At 30.1% G+C, this 24822-nt stretch overlaps 1 long non-coding RNA gene across 1 annotated transcript in view; it reads left to right on the top strand.

Moving 5' to 3' along the window:
* The first annotated feature begins 8134 nt into the window (after positions 1-8134).
* Positions 8135-24822, top strand: part of LOC138715568 (uncharacterized) — a 73187-nt gene continuing 56499 nt past the window's right edge. The window contains exon 1 of the long non-coding RNA XR_011336461.1: positions 8135-11115. This is a non-coding gene — a long non-coding RNA (uncharacterized lncRNA). The remainder of the gene's footprint in view (positions 11116-24822) is intronic.

Below are 24822 nucleotides of genomic sequence, written 5' to 3'. Positions count from 1 at the left end.
TATTCAAATATACCTATTTACTTATGAATTTTATTTCTTTTTTATCTACTTTTTTACTTATTTGATTACTTAATTATTTTGTATAATTATATATTTATTTATTTTATATTTATTTATTTACTTATATATATTTGTTTATACTTTTTAATTTTATTTACAAATGTCTTAATTTATTTATTTGTTATTTATTTATTTATTTATGTATTTATTCACTGTTATCATTTATTTATTCACTTGATTATTTATGTATTTACTTCTTAATGTATTAATTAATTTATTTATTTATTAATTTATATTCTTATCTATTCATTTATTTATTAATGTATTTATTAATTTATTATTTTATTAATTTATTGCTTAATTAATGAATTTATTTACTTATTCATTTATATTTATTTATTTTCATATATTTATTATTTATTTACACATTTATATATCTATTTATCAATTTTTATTACATTATTAATCAATTTATTTATTTATATTTTTAAATAATTTAATTACTTCCTTATTTATTTAGTTATTTATTTACTAATTTACATATATATGTATTTATTTACATATTTATTCATTAAATTATTTTTTATTTCTTTACAATTTATTTACTTATTTATGTATTTCATTTATTTATTTATTTTTGTCTATTTATTTACTCATTTGTTTCCTTATTTTTTCCTTATTTATTAATTAATTTATTTATTTATTAATCAATTGATTAGTTTATTTATTGATATATTTATTTATTTCCTTATTTATTTATTTGTTTATTTATTTTTATTTATTAACTTTTTCATTATTCACTTACTTATTTATTAGTTAATTTATTCATTTCTTCATTTATTTATTTACTAATATATTTACCTATTTATTTATTTATAAATTTATCCATGTATTTATTAAGTTGTTAATTAATTTATTAATTAAATTATTAATTTATTTATTTATTTGTTTATATATTTATTTTTATATACTTATTTAATATTTATTTATTTATTTAATTATATATTTATTTATTTTCTTATTTATTTCCTTATTTATTTATTTTACTTACATATTGATTTTTAATTTATTCATTTATTAAGTTATTAATTAAGTTATTTACAAATTTTGTATTTATTTATTTATCTATTTATTAAGTTATCAATATATTAACTAAATTATTAGTTAATTAATTTATATAATTATATATATATATATATTTATATTTACTTATTTATATTTTAAATTTCTTTATTAATGTCTTTATTTATTTATTTGTGCATTTATTCATTTATTTCTTTACTTGATTATTTATATACTTCTCAATATATTAATTAAAAAATTTATTAATTTATTTACTTAACTATTTAATAGTTTATTATTGTATTTATTAATTTATTATTTTATTAATTGATTACTTAATTAAATTGTTTATTTATTTATATATATCTTTATTTATTTTGATGTATTTATTTATTTTCATATATTTCCTTATTTATTTATTTATGTATTTATTAATATTTAATTAATTAATTTATTTATTTATTTATTTATATTTTAATTAACTTATTTACTACCTTATTTATTTATTTAATTATTTATTTATTGATTTACTACTTTATATATTTATGAATTTATATATTTATTTATTTATTAAATTATTTCTTTATTTATTTACTTATTTTCATATTAATTTACTTAATTATTTATTTATTTTTTATCTCTTTATCTTTTTACTTTATTATATCCTTATTAATTTATGAATTAATTTATTTATGAATTAATTAATTAATTAATTTTTTATGTATTTATTTATTTAGATATTTGTTTCTTTATCTATTTATTTATTTACTTATTTATTTACTTATTTATTTATTAATGTATTCACTTATTCATTTATTAATTTATTTATTTACTAATTTATGTATTTATAAATTTATCTATCTATTTATTAATTTATTAATTAATTTATTAATTTATTAATTTATTTATTGATTCATATATTTATATTTATATATTTTTTTTATTTATTTCCTTATTTATTTATGTATATTTAATGATTGATTTCTTCATTTATTCCTTAATTAATTTATTTATTTCTTAATTTATTTTTTATTTATATACTTATTAATTTCTTATTTATTTATTTTCTTTCTTATTTATTTATTTACTTCTTAATGTATTAATTAATTAATTTATTTATTTATTAATAGATTTATTTACTTATTTATCTATTTATTAATGTATTAATGCATTTATTAATTTTTTACTCTATTAATTAATTAAATTATTTATCTATTTTTTCACTTATTTATATATTTATTTATATACATATGTATTTATTTATATACTTTCATTTATTTATTTACTTATTTATTTATTTATTTACTTATTTATTTATTTACATATTTATTCATTTATTAACGTTTTGTTAATTAATTTATTAATTATGTTTTTAGTTATTTTTATTTTATAATTTATTTATTTACATCCTTATTTATTTACTTACTAACTTATTTATTTATCTATTTACTAATATATATATTTATTAATATTTATAAGAATTTATTAAATTATTTCTTTATTTATTTACTTATGTTTTTATTTAATTATTTACTTATTTATTTACATATTGATTTACTGATATATTTATATATTTCATTAATTAATTACTTATTTAATTAATTTTTTATTTATTTATTTACTTACGGAATTATTTATTTACTTACGGAATTATTTATTTACTTATTGAATAATTTATTAATTTATTTATGTATTGATTTATGAATTAATTAATATATTTCTTTACATATATATATATATATATTTGTTGATTTATTTATTTGTTTATTAATTAATTAATTAATTATTTAATTTGCTTATTTATTTATTTATTTACTGATATTATTGGATTTATATATATATATATATATATATATATATATATATATAAATTTATTTAGCTATTTATTAATTTATTTATGAATTTGTTTGTTTACTTATTTATTAAGTTATTACTTTATTAATCTATTTATTTATTTAGTATTTTATAAATTTATTAATGAATATATTTATTTATTTTATTTATTTACTTTATATTTTTTTAGTTATTAATTTACTTATTAATTAATTTATTAATTTATTAAATTATTTATTTATTTAATTATCCATTTCGAAATTTTTTAATTAATAATTTCATTTATTAATTTACTTTTTTATTAATTTATTTATTTACTAATATCTATATATTTATATTAATTAATTTTTTATTTATTTATTTATTATTTGATAAATTTTTTAATTTATTAATTCATTTATTAAATTATTAATTTATTAATATACATACTGATTATTTAATTCATTCATTAATTTATTTATTTATATAAATTTAATAATTTATTAATTTATGTATTATTAAATTAATTAATTTATATATTAATCTATTTATTAATTTGTTTGTTTGGTTTTTTGTGTGTTTATTTATTTTTTATTTATGTACTTCATTTTTTATTTATTTATTTACTTGCTTATTTATTTATTTATTTACTTCTTAATGTATTAATTAATCAATTTATTAATAGACTTATTTACTTATTTATCTATTTACTAATGTATTAATGCATTTATTAATTTATTACTTTATTAATTAATTAAATTATTTATTTATTTATTTATTTATTTATTCACTTATTTATATATTTATATATATTTACATATGTATTTATTTATTTATTTATTTTCATTTATTTATTTACTTTTTTATTTATTTATTTATTTACTTACATATTTATTCATTTATTATCTTTTTATTAATTAATTAATTAATTTTTTATTTATTTATATTTTATAATTTATTTATTTACTTCCTTATGTATTTATTTACTAACTTATTTATTTATTTATCTATTTACTAATTTATATATTTATATATTTATTTATATTTATATTTATTTATTAAATTATGTCTTTATTTATATACTTATTTTTATTTATTGCTTTATTTACTTATTTATTTACATATTGATTTACCTATATATTTATATATTTTATTAATTAATTACTTGTTTAATTAATTTTTTATTTATTTACTTACTTATTGAGTCATTTATTAATTTATTTATGTATTGATTTATGAAATAATTAATGTATTTATTTATTTATATATATATATATATATATATATATATATATATTTGTTTACTTAATTATTTACTTATTTATTTATTTAATACTTTATTAACCTATTTATTTATTTAGTAATTTATGAATTTATTAATGAATATATTTATTTATTTATTTTATTTATTTATTCACTTATTTATTTATTTACTTTATATATTTTTAGTTATTAATTTACTTATTAATGTATTTATTAATTTATTAAATTATTTATTTATTTATTTATCCATGTAGATATTTTTCAATTAATTATTTCATTTATTAATTTCCTTTTTTATTAATTTATTTACTTGCTAATATCTATATATTTATATTAATTAATTAACTAATTAATGAATTTATCTATTAATTTATTTATTTATTACTTGATTAATTTTGTTTAATTTTTTAACCCATTTATTAAATTATTAATTTACATATTGATTAATTAATTAATTAATTCATTTATTTATTTTTATTTATTAATTAATTTATGTATTATTAAATTAATTAATTTATATATTAATCTGTTTATTAATTTGTTTGTTTGGTTTTTTGTGTGTTTGTTTGTTCGCTTCTTTATTTATTTATTTACCATGGTGATGTGATGCGATGTGATGTGATATTTATTTGTCAACCAACTGTACAATTCATAGTTATGGTGGATTATTTCATTTCTAACTTTCGATCGACACTTCAGACTAATTCATCATGTAAAATCATCACTGACATTTCATGTTATTCTTAAGCTTCTAACACTTTTTGCGACGTCGAAAGAAGTGTCTTGCAATGTAAGTTTGTTTAAGTGACCACTTGACTTCAATTTTGGCTAATTTCGTATGTACAGCATTGTTCATTTCAACGCTAGTGTGGCATAGCTACCAGGTGATCCATCTGCGCCGTCTTTTGTTGAGCTACACTTCCCTTCGGGTATTAAACGCTAAATAGTTGCCTAGATCGGAGGCTTAGAGAACGGATCCCAAAACAAATGCAAGTGTTTGACTGGAGTGTCCACTATTTCAAACATCAAGCACAACTACAGTAATAACAGGGTTATGAAACCGCTTCATTTAGTTCGTTCCTGTTTTGTTACTAATGAATGATAACTGCAGTATTCCTGGTACACAGACATTGTTTTACTCTTTGGTGAAACACTGCAAAATGCAGCTGTAGCTCGTAGGCTTTGCTGGCAGTGATTTGAAAGTGATGTTAATAATAATAATAATAATAATAATAATAATAATAATAATAATAATTACAAGCTATAAATCCCTTTCAGTATATTTAGCCATGGATAGAAACCAGCGACAATCGCCATCACATTGATTTCATGAAGACATTGCTCCTGTAATGCAAAACTCGTTTCGTGCTCTTCTGTTTGATGGGTTTTCAATAATAGTTTTTAAAACGGCGCAGATGGGCCACCTGGTATAATACTCTCGGAATATCTTGACAGATAGAGATCGTTAGATTAGAAGCAGTTGGTACCTATTACGCATGCGTTACATTTACATCTATATTAGCTACATTTCTATTTCTATTGTTGTAATTATATTTCTGTATTCTGTATATATATTCAATTTTAATACATCAGTTGTAGTATGTACTATTTAATTTTACCATATGTACTTGATAATAAGATGTTATTAAATTAAAATTAAATCGTCGAATTCGGTATAGTCTGTAGTTTCTTTGGATGCGACTGTATTACCGATAAAGAACATAATCTAATGCTTTCATTTTCACATGGATAATCCATAGTAAAATGCACAGCTAACTTCAAATAATGGTCTACAATTTGGTTCTCTAAATTATTTCACCGAATAGTAGAACATCTGTCACTACAATTTTATAACATAAAAATTTGTTTCTGTAAATTTTGAGCAATGACTTGAAGAAATATCATTACATATTACACAAATTTATTAATCTCGTATTCGAGAGCATTTATTTTACTGAAGAAATATTATATGGATGTAATAACGGAAATTAAAGTAGGAAACAGAATTAAAATTGCACCCTACAAAGACATACAATTCACAATATATACAACGTTGAAAATAGTTGATAATTTCTTCGCTTACACCATCGCAAAGAAAACCTTAAACTGTGATATTGCAACACCATGATGAAGGATAAAATCGTAATTTTTAAAATAACAATAAATTTTATTATACCGTCTACAATATTCAATAACCTTTTACATTACAACAATGTAAAAATTTTAGATACAAAATATACATCAGAATATTAATTTTCGAAAATTTGCATCATTCCAGTTATTTAAGAAAGAACATCTATCACTGAATAATCGTTCGAATTTTTATGTTTGCAATTGAAAATTGCGATTCTTGTGCTGAAACAAAAAATTCACAATACTTTATTAAACGTGTAACAAAACCGAAGTTGGACTACACTGCAATGATGTGCAACTAAAATGTGACTTAACAGAGAGGGCAAGTGAACTCTGGATGGAAGTTAGTAATAAAACAAGAAGAGACGCAGTCGCAGTATTAATATTCTCAAATAGTGAGAACAGCATGGAAAAACATCTTCATCGCCTCAATATAACAGACTGAAAATAACTCCTGATATTATTATGATGAGGGCCATCTTGTACAGTACGAAGACCTGGATCAGTAATAAGAACAACAGTGGTGTGAAAAAGGACAATAAAGTGTATTAAGACAATGTCCGAGAACATTAAATAACGTAAAGCTTACTTTAAATGAAAGAAAATATCATGTTTGAAATGTAACAAAAATAAATAGTAAAAATGTACACCTCTAAGGCAGACGGAAGAAATCTATAAAATTAAATATTATATAAATGTAATAACTTCAGCATATGAAGGGAAGAATATATTTTGGGAAGTCTTCCCAATTCAAATGGTTAAGACACATACCGAGGAAAGAATTTGCTGAAAAATTCGCAGAAAATGTGGAGGTGCTTCAACATCTCTTCAGGTGTGGTGGCAAATTCACCATTTCGAAATAATACTTTACTTTACGTTTAACGGCGTCCTACCTTCAGCAGTTGCCTTCGATGGCAAAGGTATAGATCCTAGTCTAGTAGACGGATCCTTGGCAAAGGAATTTGAGAGTCTTGCTGCTGGCAACCGTTGATCCTCTCCTGCCCGGATACACACTTGACATCCTATGGGAATAAATCGTTATTGAAATGGGAAAAAAATTGCTAGAAATATTGACAGTGGATATTTCCATATTTCTTCACAATTTCCAATTCAGATGTTATTTATGTAGAGTATTTCAAGACTAGAAAGAGAGAAACTTCAATACGTATAAAAAAATTGAGAATAAATGGAAGGAAGAGAGAAAGCCATAAAATAGAGAAACAAGAAATATAAGTTACTAAATTCTTGTCACAAAATATTATTCATCATACCGAAAGTTATCCTACACTTTAGCTAAAAGGGAAAAAAATGACAGACGAAAAGAATGACATCGAGCATTTTTTCATATTTCTCGTTGCACTGATATGCATTAATTGATTATATTGTACTGGAATATCATAATAATGTGACTTTTATAAATTGAGGCAAGAAAGATATGAAATGGAAATCTAAATAATGTTTCAAGTCGAAGAGTATAAACATAATTGAAAGAACAAAGAATGAATAATGAAATGGACTTGCCCACAAGGTAGGGAGGTTGGGATGGGCAGGGCGGAACTCGACATGCAGCCACCTCCACGTGGTGAGTTCTGGGTTGTTTCAGTTCAAGAATGAAACAAGCAAAGAGCTGCATCTCTTCTTTCGCCATTTCTTTCTTTTTATTTAGTAACAAATCGATTTAACACAGAGAACATAGGTCTAGGATTATCTGACCATAATGCAGTCCTGTTACATATAACTATACCAAAACAAACAAAAATAATCTAAATGAAAACATTTGCATATGGGAAGGATTTTATAATGCTGAAAATATTGAGCAATTTAACTTCTTATTATCTAAGGATAATTGGAATGAAGTATTAAACGAAAGTGACATTGAGAAAAAGGCAGATACATTTATAAACATTGTTACATATATTTTTGACCGGGCTTTTCCATTGAAAGGAATTAACAAATCAACTATTACTAAATGGGCAAGGGGTGCTCATAAAAACACCTCACTGAAAAAAAGAAATAGTTTTATATTTGAATGCCAGTTCACAAAGTGCAGTCGTAGAGAGCAGTCGAGTGGTAAACAGTGTCTATAAGTAGGTTAGCGTGTGTGAAGAAGTTATGGGTGACGACCTAGTTTCCTACAGAGCGCGGATGGGAGGCTATAGGCTAATGCAGGGCATTACCACAGGCATACAAAATGTGAAAACGCTGTAGTGATAGATAGATACAATATATTTCTGACCGCGGCTGTTTTATCAATCCCATTAATTATTGGAAATGTGGAGTTAAACCCTGGACCAGGCTCTAGGGAAGGAAGAGACAACAGTGATGAAGTCTTTCAAAGAGGATGGATAAACTACATGAAAGAAACGAGAGAAGACAGACAGAAAGCAAGTGTTCTACTAAAAAAAAGTTTCAAATGACTTAGATACACTAGTTAATAGGTATAATGAAGTGGAAAATAAGTTAAAAGAGGTTATTCAAGAGCAGGTTGTGTTAAAAGCAATAGTGAAAAGATGGGAAATTGAAAGCAGAAGAAATAAAATTGTTTTCTATGGTGTGGAAGAGGAAAATTATGAAAAAGGAAGTGACACTTGTTTCGTTGTGTTAGACTTATTAACTAAAAATTTGAGACTTAACTTAATTTTAAAGGCATATTGGTTCAGTTAAGTTCAATGTTAATTGATAAATGAGTTCTATTCAGTCAATACTTAACATAAAAACACAATAAAACATGTTATAACAAACTTAAACAGATTTAAAAACAAACGTTTTCGCCAATTTTGATTGGCATCTTCAGGTCGTGTAGGTCGAATAGAACATGTTATAATAAGTGAACACTTGGCATATAAAGTTAAAAACAGAAGTTAAAACTATAATATAACTTAAAAACAGAGAATAGAACTTAGCAAAAAGCCACAATGTATATAGAAGCACTATGTTGAAAGAGGCGTGTGTGACCCAAGGGAACGGCAAAACTCTTCCGTCATTGCAGGTACAGTTTTCGAGACGGATTTGACGATGCTACAAACAGGTCGGTCGTGTGTCCGATTATGGAAAGCAATTTACAGGATTTTTTGCCGGTGAACAAAACACATAGGCTACCAGAGCAACGAACGGTGTTTCAAATCCCCACAGAATTTTGTTCTAACAAGCAGTGTAAGCATTGTGGGCGAGAAGAGTGTTGAAATGCCTTAATCCGGTGTGCTTGGTGCACGATTAATTTGTGTTTCAACCACTCCGTGATTTACCAACCACAATACAAGTGTAACAACGTTATACAATAACTGCAGGGGTGCAGTCAGGGTGCGATGAAGCGCCGCCCCGGTACTTTTCTCTGCAACCTGTGAGCGCCCTGTTTCTTTATTTTTACTTCTTAAAATAGTAATTGAAAGAAGTGAAATAGGGAGAGGAGTACGTCAAGGATGCTCTTTATCACCTACCCTGTTCAACATATACTGGAGGATTTAGTGAAGAACTGTTTTCAGAACATGGGAGGAGTGATAGTAGGATGAAGATGAATAAAGTGCGTAAGATTTACTGATGATACAGCATTTTTAGCAGAAGAGGAGCTGATACTAAGGGATATGCTACTGAAGGTAAATGACAGCTGTGAGCAGAATGGAATGAAGATTAATGCAAATAAGACGAAGAGCATGGTCATTGGAAGAAAAATAAAGAAGGTAATCTTGCGAATTCTCAATGAGGCAGTAGACCAAGTGGGCAGCTTCAAATACTTGGGGTGTACTATAAACAGTAACATGAGCTGCCAGGAAGTGAAAACGAGAACAGCAATGGCAAAGGAAGCTTTTAATAGAAAAAGGACCATCTTCTGCAGACCTCTGGAAAAAGAACTAAGGAAGAGATTAGTGAAGTGCTTTGTATGAAGTGTGACATTATATGAGGCAGAAGCATGGACATTACGAGGAAGTGAAGAGAACCGACTAGAAACACTTGAAATTTGGATATGGAGAGAATAGAGCGTATGAAATGGACAGACAGAATAAGAAATAAAGCTGTGTTGGAAAGAGTGAGTGAAGAAAAAATGATGCTGAAACTGATCAGGAAGAGAAAAAGGAATTGACTAGGTCACTGGCTGAAAAGAAACTGACTACTGAAGGATGTACTGGAAGGAATGGTGAACGGGAGAAAATTTCGGGGCAGAAGAAGATATCAGATGATAGACGACATTAAGATATTATGTGGATCATATGCGGAGAGAAGAGGAAGGCAGAAAATAGGAAAGACTGAAGGAAGCTGGATTTGGAGTGAAAGACCTGTCTTTGCGCAGAAAACTATGAGAGGCTGAATGAATGAAAATAATGAATTGTCTTACTCGACTTAGTGTAAGTATGGATTAGTAAATCAATAACAAATAATAATAGTAATAATAATAATAATAATAATATTTATTTATTTATTATATTCATAATACACTTTTCGTGAAGAGGCTTAGTATTAATTTTTTTACGACTACATCTCTCACAATAACAAATTTGCAGCTGGTTTAACTTCAAGCTGTACGAGGGTCCAGACGAACAGAAGGCGGAGCTAGAGTGGAGTCGCAGTCCTGGAAAGAAGGCTCCTCAACTTCAATCAGCGATATTTTACACAACTTGTTTCCGTAAGTATTTCAGTTGAAATTTGTAGATAATATTTACAGGTTATCTTTATTTTTTATGTATCTCAGCATCTCCAAAATTTCAGGTAGAGTGTGCTCCCTTGTCAATCGCCGCGCCTATGCCGCCAGCGCACTGGTCTTCCATCCTAGCGACCTGTGTTCGACCCCCGGGAGATCATGATAGAATTTGTGGTGGACAAAGCAGACGTTGCAGAGGGGTTTTCTCGAGGTACTCCCGTTCCTTCTAAGTAAAAATGATTAATTTAACTACAATGGCTTTATTATGACGACGACAACAACAACAATGGCATTAGATAGAAATACATGAACACGACCTTTTTTAGTTTGTGAATTAGCAAGGGAAAAAGCAAGAGAAGTAATCAATTTACTATAAAGTCAATAATGACAGAGCGAAACAACAGAAGAAGGCAATCTTTCTGAGTTACTGAATTTAAAACAAAAGTATGTTATTTAACGACGTTCGCAACTGCCGAGATTCTATCAGCGTCGTCGGTGTGCCGGAATTTTGTCCCGGGGGAGTTCTTTTACATGCAAGTAAATCTACTAACATAAGCCATCGATCTGGGCCGGAATCGAACCCGCAACCTAAAGCACATAAGGCCAGCGCTATACCAACTGCGCTACCGAGACCGACTTACTGAATTAAATAAAAGCATTTCACGTAATATATATATATATATATATATATATATATATATATATATATATATATTAGAGTAATCCCATGAAACCCCACCATACATTTTTGCAGACTGTATTAAGCTTATCCACATACTGCACATATGTATAATAGTTGGGAGATTTGTGAAAATTTTAAGAAATATAACTTTAACAATTTCTGGAAAAACGAGATGGAGTCTTCTAGGCTCTCAAAGTTTGTGACTCATTTCTGTAAATAGTAATTTTAGAATATTTAATTCTTTCAAACATGATATCTCAGCCAAATATGGTGATACCAAGAAGATATTGGTGTCATTTTCAAGCTTGAAATGTCCCCTAGTGCCTGACAATGAGTAAAATAACATTAATATAATTAATAATTATCTATGGATTTTTACATGATTTATGGAACATAAAATATTATTGTAAATTACATATATGGTAATATTTAATTAATGTAAATAAAAATAAAAAATAGCTCTATGTCAGGCACTAAAGAATAGTTTTAGCTATAAAAGAGTGAAAAAATGTCTCTATCTTAAAAACTGCATGAGCTATCATGTTTCAAGTTGCATGTCAAAAGTATAAACAAAATAATTTTTAAAAACAATTTAGACATAATTTCAAGGGATCTGTTCACTTCATTCTTTTTCTGATACCATTCTCAATTGTATAAAAATTTTACAGAGCAAAAGTTTACAAAACAAAAATTTTTGTATGTAAAGGTGTACATATACCTTATATTAGAGACAAGACGTAGAGAACAAGTGTTGAATTAGTAAAAAGCAGAAACAGAAAATGTGATTTTCAGTCATCCTTCAAGAAAGTAAAGACTGAATTGGGGTTGGAAAATAAAATTCGCAATGTAAGAAAATGAAGCTAGATGGACCTGCACATGGAAAGAGAAATCTGTTCTTGTCTATCTTTCTCACGCTCGCTGCACCACATACAGTGTGTGTGTGCGTGCGTGCGTTGACAATCGGGAAGCGTCTTGTGTGTTCATCTGCTAACATTGCATTTCGTGGAGTCGCCTGTATGTTTTTCTGCGTCAGTTTCGTTGTCTTTAAACTGTGTGTGACTTTACAATATTACTATTGAACAAAACGTTCGTGTTAATATGATAGAAAGCGAGTGGATTTCTCAAGGGGGCATAAATAAAGTTTGAATTCATTGTACATATATATAGTCCACACCTGTGGAGTAGCGGTTAGCGCGTGACAGTAGTTACGCTGATACCCTAAAATCACGACCATCTGTCTTCAAGATTGTTTACCAGTGTTATTGTGTAGTGCGTAGTTTTCCTTGACAGTATTCCTTCGTTGGAATCTGTTGTGTGCATGTAAATAGTTTTTGTGGACTGAGTTTAATTAAAGTTCGGTGTAAACCTGAAGATTAGGAACAGATTACGAAGGGAACGGTGCAACATAACGGTAAGTTACATACTGATGATTTACAGCAGTGATGTCAAAGCAAGCGCATTTTTCTGACCTTGACGTCGTGCGCGGGCAGCAAGCGCTAAGTATGGAAAGAGAAAGGGTTGTGTATATGAATAAGCAACCTGTTGGATTAAGAAAACAGTGGTGCACAAACTTCAAAAGGAACGCGAAATTTTATGTCTTTATTTTTATATGGCTTCTTTCTGTTTAATATTATCTATATTGTCTGTAAAACAAAAGTACTAACACTGATTTCTTAATATTTCACTTGTGTTTTAAATCTTAATAACATAATAGAGAGTTAAGAAGGAATATTCACTTAAATTTCATAGTAGTATAATTATACTGTATTAAGTGGATGAAACACATCTTTCATAAAGAAAGTGATATTCCAAAGAAAGAGATTCAGAATGACATGATAAGTTGGAATTTATATTGATGGTATCTTTAGACTTACAAAGTAATCAATAAACTAATCAAAACAATATTACAGTACAAAGCTAAGTTACCTAGGTACTGTATCTGTTTTAAGTGTAACTAATATTACATAATAAAATTCTTATCGCATTATGCTTTTAAGGTGATATTTGTGAGCAACTTCCTATCATCAGAATATTAAATTATTTTCTCGAAATCTGTTGAAGCTATAGAGCTGACATTTTTACAACACATGTGCACGTATCTTTTGCTTATGATGTAACGGTAGTTACTTTGTTAATTTATTTCCTTATGAACAATTTCCATGCGAATATTTTCAAAATTTTGAATACACTATCTTCAGTAATACGTATTTACGGTATACTAGATTTACGAAAACATTCTGTAAGGCTACTAAATAAATAGGCCTATACCTGGAAATTTCACTCTTCTATACGAAAAGTTGAGAAAATATTTCTTTTGAATAAAAAAATCAAACTTGTGAAAAATGAGCATTAAAATTAAAACTTACATTCTTGTAATGCACTTATACTTCTCAGGAAAATCTAAAAATTAACATGGATACAGTTTTAATAAGTTCTCTTCCCTTTATCCATTGAATCAGTGCTGGCCATCCCTGAATATAGCTCGACCAAGCGGCATATACCACCTCTTTCGTCTGTCTCTTTCCTTTCCGCTGTAAAGCGCTCAGGCTCTCCTGGGCTCTAAAGCGCGCGCTTGCTCCTGTGGGCATTAATAAACATCCCTGATTTACAGCAAAGACAGTTTAGATACTTAAAATAGTTAATAAAATAAGTTTTATGTTTTATCACGTTTAACCTCCAAATTAAAAAAAAAATCTTTTTGATGTGCGTTTATCACTGTAATACTTACTGTACGTTCAAGCTACTAGCTGAAGCTTGGTGTGTATTATGTATATTTATTATTATATTAAGAAACGTGTTATAGACAGACCTGTGTCTATTTCTTATTTACGATAGGGGTAAAATACTTACGCATGGGGGAAGAAATATGTACTGATATACACGTTTCAAGCGTTACACGTAAGTGATTTAGTTCATATTTCCAACTTGAATTCGGACTATTCCATAGAATTCTTTCTTAGAATTTATGTCAAAGTAAATGTTGAGTGTTTGTTTTTTATTAGTATAGGTTACACACTCATACTGCAACTGCGTGTATTACTTAACACTGTTGTTCCTGTAGGTATAGGTTATCTTTGACTTCAATAGGAGGGATCTTGGTCCGGTGGTTACAAAACAGCATCATTGTGACCAGCAGGAATATTAGAGCCATTCTTAGAGACTGCCGTACTTTAACACTGCTTTAATCACACGTTCCCTTCCCTACCGATGTGGAGTTGCGCTTCAGCTGAATAACTGGCTTTGTTTCCTCAAGTTTTTCCGAACTGTAAGCAGAATGTTAGATAGTCACATGGCGAATCTTCGACCCCATATTCTTTAAAAGACATCTCATTGTGACTAATGTCTTCGACGCTAAGTAATCTTGTAGCTGATAAAACGCCGTTAAATAACCGGCTACAAACTTCTTATATCAACCAGGGAAAATAATATGTTACAAATACCTGTTCTTAGAGAGGAATCCTGTTGTTCCAAGACAAAATATGTCATTTTTTGTAGTCTTTCAGGAGCGATAATTTAAATTTTAAACGACTGTATAAAATCATAGTTCATACCATGTTTCATAATAATTGGTTAGAGAGAATACTATAGAAATACAATACGCATGCCATATTTTGCCACAATAAAGATAACATTAGGATGCACAACATACAGAAAAATCTCATTTTCGCCAAAAATTGATCCATTATATTTGCCTTTAAATCATAGAATTTCTGTAGGACCTATATGTAGAGGCATTTTCTCTTAATATTCTCCGAGGGGTTATCTATAGCTCTCGACACTGACCATTTTATTGACGAAAAAAGTGAAACAGCCTAATTTTCAGTGGGAAGGTAGTTTGGAATGTGAAGAATTCATATAGGACAGCGGTCGTCAACACAGAGCACCCTGGGGCTAGCGTCACTTACCCGCGGAAAACACAGTGCACCATGGTGCACTCGTAGCTGCTAGCGGGTATGCCCTCTACCTTTTCCTGCTGCACCACGGTGCACACGGGATGGGTCCCCTTACCCTTTTCACATTTCAGCGAGTGCTGACGACCACTGGTATAGGATGTCAATTGATTTGTAAACATTAGAAAGTAGGTAAAAAGTGGAAATAATTGATCGGTACCGATAACCTAAAAGTGATTATTTAACGCATTAAATAAAGAGGTAGAACACTTCAAAATAAAAGTGAATCGCACATTATACTTCACTTAGTATAGGCCTATACAAGGCATACAAAAGTCCTAAACAAACCCAACCTAACCTGTTACAGATTCGAATGCACAAGGCATATGAAAAGCCTAATCTAACCTAATATAACCTAACCTGTCACAGATTCCTGTAGGCCTACCTTAGAACTTACAAATAATCAAGTTGGAAGTTGCGTGCTACAGAAAAGGTTTCTTCGTGTCCACAGTGACATGTTCGCTAGCTTTGTCTAAAGTGCGGGCATGAATTATTACGCAAAACGCACTAGCTTTGCGAAATATGGAATCATATTGTGGAATATGCTTATTATACATTTACAGGTGTGGAAACACAGCCCAGTATGTGCGAATATTTAATTTATTACCGCGTAACAATCCCCCTCATGGTCTGTTCTTCATTTAAGGACATAATTTGGTCGAAAATGTGGACACCGGTCCCACAGTGCCTTCATACTTCGTTGGAGTGATTTCATGGCATTTCCCGTGTGCCGCGTTAGTATCTCTTGAACTTCATCTTATTATTATTGGATAAATTATTTTAGTGATAATTAAATTACCGAGTCTTTCCATATATTTACATAATTCCATTTTTACGTTTTCAGTAAACTGTTTATATAATATTAAAATAGTAACTAACAAGAAGTAAAGAGAGTTTTAAACAAATGATGGAAACGCATTGCATATACGAATCTGCAACAGTTTAGGTTAGGCCTGTGCCGTGCATATATGATCAATTGCAAAAACATTACAAATTCAAGGATTTTCACTTCCGAAATCACCGGAAGTACTTAAGGGGAGGTTGTAAGCTGATTTGGTTAAAAATTAACATTTTTTTTATTTTTAGCTGAACTAATAAATTAAGAAAAAGTCGGTAGGTTAAGGAAGATCACAACTACAGGTGTGCAAATTTTCATAGATGTAGATTGAATAGTTTCTGAGATAAGTGTACCTGAAGTTGCTAAATTTAACACGGTGAGGATAGGGCTTACAACCTCCCCTTAAGCCTTAGTTTCACCAATCATAGCTTTTCATTGTATCTTTAAAATTACCGAATAAAATGTTAACCAACTTAAATCGGTAATTATTACAAAACGAACAAACAGAAATTAATAAAACAGTGCGAGTCAGCATTGATAGTGGACGATTTGCGATTGCCATTTAGTATTCAGATTTATTTCAATTTTTTTAAATTATTTTTCGTAAGTCGTGTGCTGTGTTTAACACAATAAACCATCTCCTATAGCGTGAATTTGTCCATGTCCACTTTGGGCAGCGCCTGATCCACACGACTAGGGAAAGGATGTTATTTTGCACCTAATTTACCCCTGCTAGGTATACACTTTTATTATAAATAATTATTTAAAACACTTGATAGGCCTATATAAAGATACAGAAAATGGAACAAACAAAAGCAAATGAAGAATATAGCGGAGTCTTGCATAAGATATTCCTTAACGTGTAAACGTAAGATGCGAAGGGGACTATGGACTTACCGTAAACAGGAAAGCCCTTCCGCCTCCCTGTCAATATGAAGTGAGGCAAATGTCAGAAACCTTAGGGCCATATTCATAGACATTCTTAGCGCGGACTTCCGGTGAATGATCAGCGAACTAACGTTTTTCCTATTCATAAACCAGTGTTAGCGATATGATATATGATATGATATGATATGATATGATATGATATGATATGATATGATATGATATGATATGATATGATATGATATGATATGATATGAATCCTGTACAAGTAATCACTCGATAGCCGGGGCTAGTTTAGCACGCTCGTAGCGCGGGCTAGCGAAATGTCTATGCTTACCACCCTTAATGTTTACTTAAGCGTGTATTGCTTGTACGATATGTTTATTATGGCGACCCTCTAAAGGAAACAACGCTCCTATTTCTTCAGAAGACGAGGAGGAGTAGGCCTACACCAGGCGGTATTTATTTTTCTTTTCATATGATGTAGATAGCGGAGATTGATGGATTTATACCATTGCCTTCATATGACTTCATACGTAGCAATCCTTTGGTGTGGGGTTAAGAGACATTGCGGCCACTCAACGGGGCCTCGCTGACCTATCCACCTCTTGGAAACTGGTCATCAAGCCATTGACGTACGATTAAACCATAATGCGGTGAAACACCACCCTGCAGAAACATTGTAGGCAACTCGCCGTCTCTTTCAGAACTGATGGCAAGACACACTCTTCTAAGAGAGTCAGTTTTGTACTCCTCGTCGATCAGGGTACCTTCGTTAAAAAACGAACCAACGATCCTCCCACCCATATTCCACACCGCACTATTATATTATTCACACCCTGCATCTTGGACGGTAGCATCTGTTCAGTCACTCCACAATCGCCAGTTCTGCGTGTTGACCTCACCGTTCACGTAAAAGTACGCAATGTACGTTGCAGTGTCTGGGCTCGCCTCGATCCTGTTGAAAGAATATCACCATTGTTCCTGACTTTTGAAACATTTTGTATTCTGCAGCCTCCTCAGATCGATGCCATCTGTTCACAAATTACGTACTACGTCCTGATATATCCTATATTGACCTGATGATCGAATTGCCGTCGATATCGTGAGTCACCATAGTGCCATCCGTCGATTCTGCTACACAACTCCCTGGTCTGACGCAGCCCGCTATGAAAGCCCCTTCGTCTCCTGCGATGCAACCAACCAACCAACATCTTGTTTCACTGAAAGTTTATATGACCGGAGATCAAGCTGACTTGCTTTTGACTCCTCCTTTAATTTATAACACTTTGAAATTGTTCAGTCTAGTTCTTCAGTCCTTGATGTTAAACCATGATGAATTTGTAAAAGATATGGCTGGTATAACTTGGGTTTTATTATTTATGTTTGATGATTAAACTTCTGTAGCAGAGGATTTGGATGATTTTTCAATGTTTGTATAAATTTGAATTTTAAATTTTCCGAAAACTCTTCAATTGTGCTATGTCCAAAACTTCATGTAAAAATTTATTGGATGTTGTGTAATCAGCTCCAGCAATTGTGCGCAGAACTGTTCTTTGTACACCACGCAGTCTTCTCAGTAGAGACCCATTGACAGATGACCAAGCTGGATATGCATATAGGAGGCTAGCTCTGATTATTGTTATATAGAAAGTTTTCTTAGTCCACAAACTCAGCGATGGCGACTTGAATAAAGGATACAAACGTTGAAACATAGCATATCCTTTGGCAGCAATTTTATTCATGTGAGGCTTAAAAGAAAGTCTATGGTCATGCAGCTTCCTCACACAGGTGCCATCTGTATGCAAATCACGGTACTACGTCTGCTGTATCTTCTGGTCGAACTGAAACTATTAAAGATATTATAATGAAGTTGAATCCAAGGTCCAACGCAGGAAGTTACCCAGCAATTCTGCTTCAATTGGTTGAGGGGAAAACGTCGGGAAAAAACCAAACATGGTTTCAACTCTGGACCGGTTATTTTCACGCTCAGTCATGCTAAGCGTTATAACTTATAACACAGCGGTGGGGTGTATTCGTTCGTTCGTGCATTTATTCATTCATAGTGTTCCTCCCTTCACTACAAACCCAGCATTTTTCAATTTTTCAATCAGTCCCTTAGATTTTATATATACTACAATATTACCCTGTTATAAGGTTTATTGTAGAATAATAATATAACGTACAACAGCCAATTGCAGTAACAGTAGTATTCAGGGTTTCCATATGTATGGCTACAGTCGTATGCATACGACTATTTTGACTATTGTATGAAGTGAAGCAAAGGCTAATCAGCGTTTACCGATCTCTGGTTGGGTCAAAAACCATAATAGAACTGACATTTGAACATTGTAGTGAATTTCGTCTAAGTCTGGAGGGTCTAATTAGTCAAATCCACTGTCCTCATCTCCACATTGGAGCTCCTGGAATTTTTAAGGCGCGAAAGAGAGAGAGAGAGAGAGAGGTGCTGAAAGCAACGGGAAGCTACCTCATTTATCTTTCCCGAAGAAATTGCAAACATAACATGATGAGTCTTGTGATGGTAAAATAAGAGGGTCAAAATTGGAGGATGCTGGGTTTGCAATGAAAGACTATAACTATTACTATTATTATTACTATACTATACTAGACTAAACTATACTATACTATACTATACTACACTAAACTATACTATACTATACTATACCATACTATACTATACTATACTATACTATACTATATTGTATGCTATACTATACCACACAGTATACACTAGGCCTATACTTTATAGTATACACTATACACTTTAGGCTACTATACTATACTATACTATACTATAATATTACTATACTCATTACTGTAACTGTAACTATAACCATAACTATGACTATGACTATAACTATTATTAATAGAATTACTATTATTATTATTACTATACTATACTGTATGCTGTACTATACCACAGAGTACACTAGGGCTATACTATATACTATACACTATAGGCTACTATACTATATCCTACTATACTATTATTATACTAATTATTGTAACTGTAACTATAACCATAACTATGACTATGACTATGACTATGACTATTAGTATTATTAATATTATACTATACTATACTATACTATACTATACTATACTATACTATACTATACTATATTATAATATAATATAATATAATATAATATAATATAATATAATATACTATACCATACTGTATGCTATACTATACCACATCGTACATATGGCCTATACTATATACTATATACTATATACTATACACTATAGGCTACGATACTATACCATACTATTATTATACTAATTACTGTAACTGTAACTATAACCATGACTATGACTATTACTATTACTATTATTATTACTATACTATACTATACTATACAATACTATACTATACTGTATGTTATACTATACCACAAGTACACTAGGTCTATACTATATACTATATATATATATATATATATATATATATATATATATATATATATACACTATAGACTACTATATTATACTACATTATTACTATATTAAATACTGTAAATGTAACAATAACCGTAACTATGACTATGATTATGACTTACTATGACTATGACTATTACTATTATTATTACTATACTATACTATACTATACTATATTATACTATACTATACTACACTATACTATACTGTATGCTATACTATACGACACAGAACACTAGACTTATACTATATACCAGCGGGTCCCGAAGTGTGCTCCGCGGAGCCCTCGGGGCTCTGCGAGTGATTCTCAGGGGCTCCGTCCTAGGCAGTTATGAAGATGACAAAAATTGCTGCTTCCATCTAGTCTCTAGCGAGAAAAACGCAAACTACTTTCACCAAGCGAAAATACTTTCTCAGAAAATAGTTTGAGTTTTCTTGCTAGATGAAAGCGCCTATAATAGATCTACTGGTTACTGGTACTGGTTACAATCTCAATGTTTCTTGCTTGCCAAGTACTCGATGATTTTCGAAATTTATGTCATGTTTTATACATCAGACAGACAGCGTTTGTTAATCGTGATGCGTGGAATCTACATTCTATTGGCTGTTATGTTGCCTGAAACATATAACGACGGTCCCTAGGAAGAACATTGTAACTGATATTTTGAAGAATTTGAGTTTTAATCATAGACCTGAAAGTTTCATAACAGACCATCTGTGGAATAAATATCGGCTGGATATTTGGGCAGTAATCGCGCTATATTGAAATATTGTAACCAACATTCATACATTTTATACGTAGAAAAGTATTGTATCTCACTTAAGAATTGTCGACTGCCTCCTTTCGCAATAATGATCCGTTACACAGTTACCATAGTCTTCTCTGAATGAATAATTGAATCAGTGTATGTAATTGTAAAAGTATTGTATCTGCATTTTACAACAACATGCAGACCTATAATAATCCGAGGCACGACAGCCCATGAAGGACCATTACCAACGAGACCAGCCGGCTGCTGGCCTCACGTCCACATGCCGAAGGAGATGTGGACGATCATCCAACCAGAATGCAGGTATCGTGTGGTTAACACGATGATCCCCCGAGACGTTTTAGCTGGCTTTCATAACCAGATTTCGCTACCTATCGTATCTCCCCAAGTGCATCACGATGCTGGGTGGGCACCGGTTCCATACACTGGCCGAAATTTCATGAGGAAATTTCTTCCCCCATGAGGACTCGAACCAGCGCGCATTCCGTAACGTGAGTCCTAGCATCCTATCATTTTGTATCACAGATTGACCTGCACCAAATGGAAATGGCACCAGAGCAAGATACTTCTGATGATAACGATAAGAGACTTCTACAACACATTGTATTTGACAATAGTATTATGATATGTCTGTTCAGGATAAATTCCCGAAAAAAGAACACTCTTGGAATAAAGCAGATTAAATCCATCCTTTAAATGAACGAAGAAAAAAAGGACGAACAGTATTCACTCTGAACTACGGATAATGCTAGTGAAAATGGCTAAAGCAAGTGGAAACCCTAAGAGGTAACTTAAATAGCACAAATCGATTTTAAAAACTTGAAGTCTCTAATCGCCAACGAAAAGGACAACTGAAATTTGACAGAAGAAAATGAATAAGTGTTTCGATGAAAGTGAAGCAAATTCAAATTTTTCCTGAATTAAGCAAGAAAATATTAAAAAAATACAATTATATTGATGGACAAGAACATACAGTAGCATTGACATAAAACGCAACGTCAAACTCAGGACTTGGAAGGATATAAATCTAAAATATGATTACATTGCTCCACTACCCATCTCCCAAAGTAAAGTATTCATCGATCTGCTATCAGTGTGACGAAATACACCCCATATTCCTGGCATTTATCACGGCTGTGATGAATAATATTAAATTCAGTGGCATTGTAAAACAAATTACTATACTTTTTGTAAATATTTATATACATTCCTGTTTGTAGTTATGTAGTTACAATTCTGTTAAGGTAAACTGATTTTTCACAGCCATCCGAAGTTGTTTTTAATTCTACTGCAAAAGTTCATTTTGTCAGTTACAATGTTCTTCCTTAGGACCCCCGATATGTTTGCAGAAGTGTTAGCTAAACTTTCGTTTAAATGGAACTGTGGCTTAAGATGGGCTCCGTAATACCCGAGAATCATCAGCTATCAACCAGTGCTCAGTTAAAGGGATATAATAACTGCTGTAACCTTACTTTAAAAGAAGATAATGCGAATTACTTGAGATTGAGTTCGGAATATGTTGAACATGATCCTGCTTCAGAGTCTACGATGTCTAGTGTAGAGGTAGGCCTATTGAAGTGACAGGGACTTGAGGTTTCGTATCCCCATTGTGGCCTTGATTGCCGCGACTGTTCTGTCCTCAATATGCCTGGTGAACGTGAAACCGGTTACTTGCAGAGTCACCCCTAGATATTTGAAATATTTTACTATTTCGAGGGTTTGAGTTTCGCAGATAAACTTGTCCTTTGAGGATAATTTTCCTCCTTTTCGAAACTTCATTATTTTCGTCTTGTTTTGGTTTATCTGCATGTCGTTGTCCTGGGACCATACGACTAGGTTGTTGACTGCCTCTTGGAGTGAGGTCCTGTAGTTGCTTAGCACAACCATATCATCTGCATACAGGTACATTTTCATGCCTTGTGTTGCTACCTTCTGAACAACATCGTGCGTAACCAGATTGAACATTTTGGAACTCAGAGGATCCCCTTGCAGTACACCATTCGTTTGTATGATGTCTGGTGATTCAAGAAGACCGTCGCTGATGTTTATTATATTTGTTTCCATGATGTTCTTCATGAGGCTGAAGAACTGATCTTCTGGGCCTACTACTGCCTCAAGTTTCTGAATTAGGGTGTTTCTGTTTATACCATCGAAGGCTTTCTTGTAATCGATGAAGGCAGCGAAAACATGGCCGTTTGGTTCATTTATCGAGTCTTTAATATATTCGAGTACACGTTGCACTGTCTGTACCGTTGACTTGCCAGGTACGAAGCCATATTGCTCTGTTGGTATTACCTCCATTAGTCCGTCAAGTATCCTATTTCGAATGACGCTGGACAACATTTTAAAAGCGGCGCATTCTAGCGCAATCACCCTGTATGAATCAGGAGAGTCCTGGAATCCTTTGCCTTTGTTAAGCACCTTTATCGGTGACCTCCTCCAAGAGGTTGGGATAGTGCTGAGTTCCATGCACTTGTTATACATAGCTGTCCAGATCGGATAGTATAGTATGGTATAGTATAGTATAGTATAGTATAGTATAGGATAGTATAGTATAGTAAAGTATAGTATAGTATAGTAGACTATTGTATAGTCTAGTATAGTATAGTATATTATAGTATAGGATAGTATAGTATAGTACAATACAGTATAGTATAGTATAGGATAGTATAGTCTAGTATACTATAGTATAGTATAGTATAGTATAGGATAGTACAGTATAGTATAGTATTTTATAGTATAGTATAGTATAGTATAGTATAGTATAGGATAGTAAAGTATAGTACAGTATAGTATAGTATACTATATTATAGTATAGTATATTATAGTACAGTATAGTATATTATAGTAGAGTGTAGTATAGTATAGTATAGTAAATTATAATATAGTATAGTAGATTATAGTATAGTATAGTATATTATAGTATAGTATAGTAGAGTATATTATAGTATAATATAGTATATTATAGTATAGTATAGCATATTATAGTATTGTATAGTATATTATAGTATAGTATAGTCTAGTATAGTATAGTCTAGTATAGCACTGTATAGTCTAGTATAGGATAGTATAGTATAGTATAGTATAGTATAGTATAGTATAGTATAGTATAGTAAAGTATAGTATAGTATATTATAGTAGAGTATAGTATAGTATAGTATAGTATAGTATAGTATAGTATAGTATAGTATAGTATAGTATAGTGTAGTATAGTATATTATTGTATAGTAAAGTCTAGTATACTATAGAATAATATATTATAGTATAGTATAGTATAGTCTAGTATAGTCTAGTATAGTATAGTATAGTATAGGATGGTATAGTATAGTAC

Source organism: Periplaneta americana, chromosome 15, assembly GCF_040183065.1.
Source record: "Periplaneta americana isolate PAMFEO1 chromosome 15, P.americana_PAMFEO1_priV1, whole genome shotgun sequence".
In the NCBI taxonomy this organism is placed as follows: Eukaryota; Metazoa; Arthropoda; class Insecta; order Blattodea; family Blattidae; genus Periplaneta; species Periplaneta americana.
Note: the sequence above shows the minus strand (reverse complement) of the source record. Positions and strands in the feature narration are given on the sequence as shown.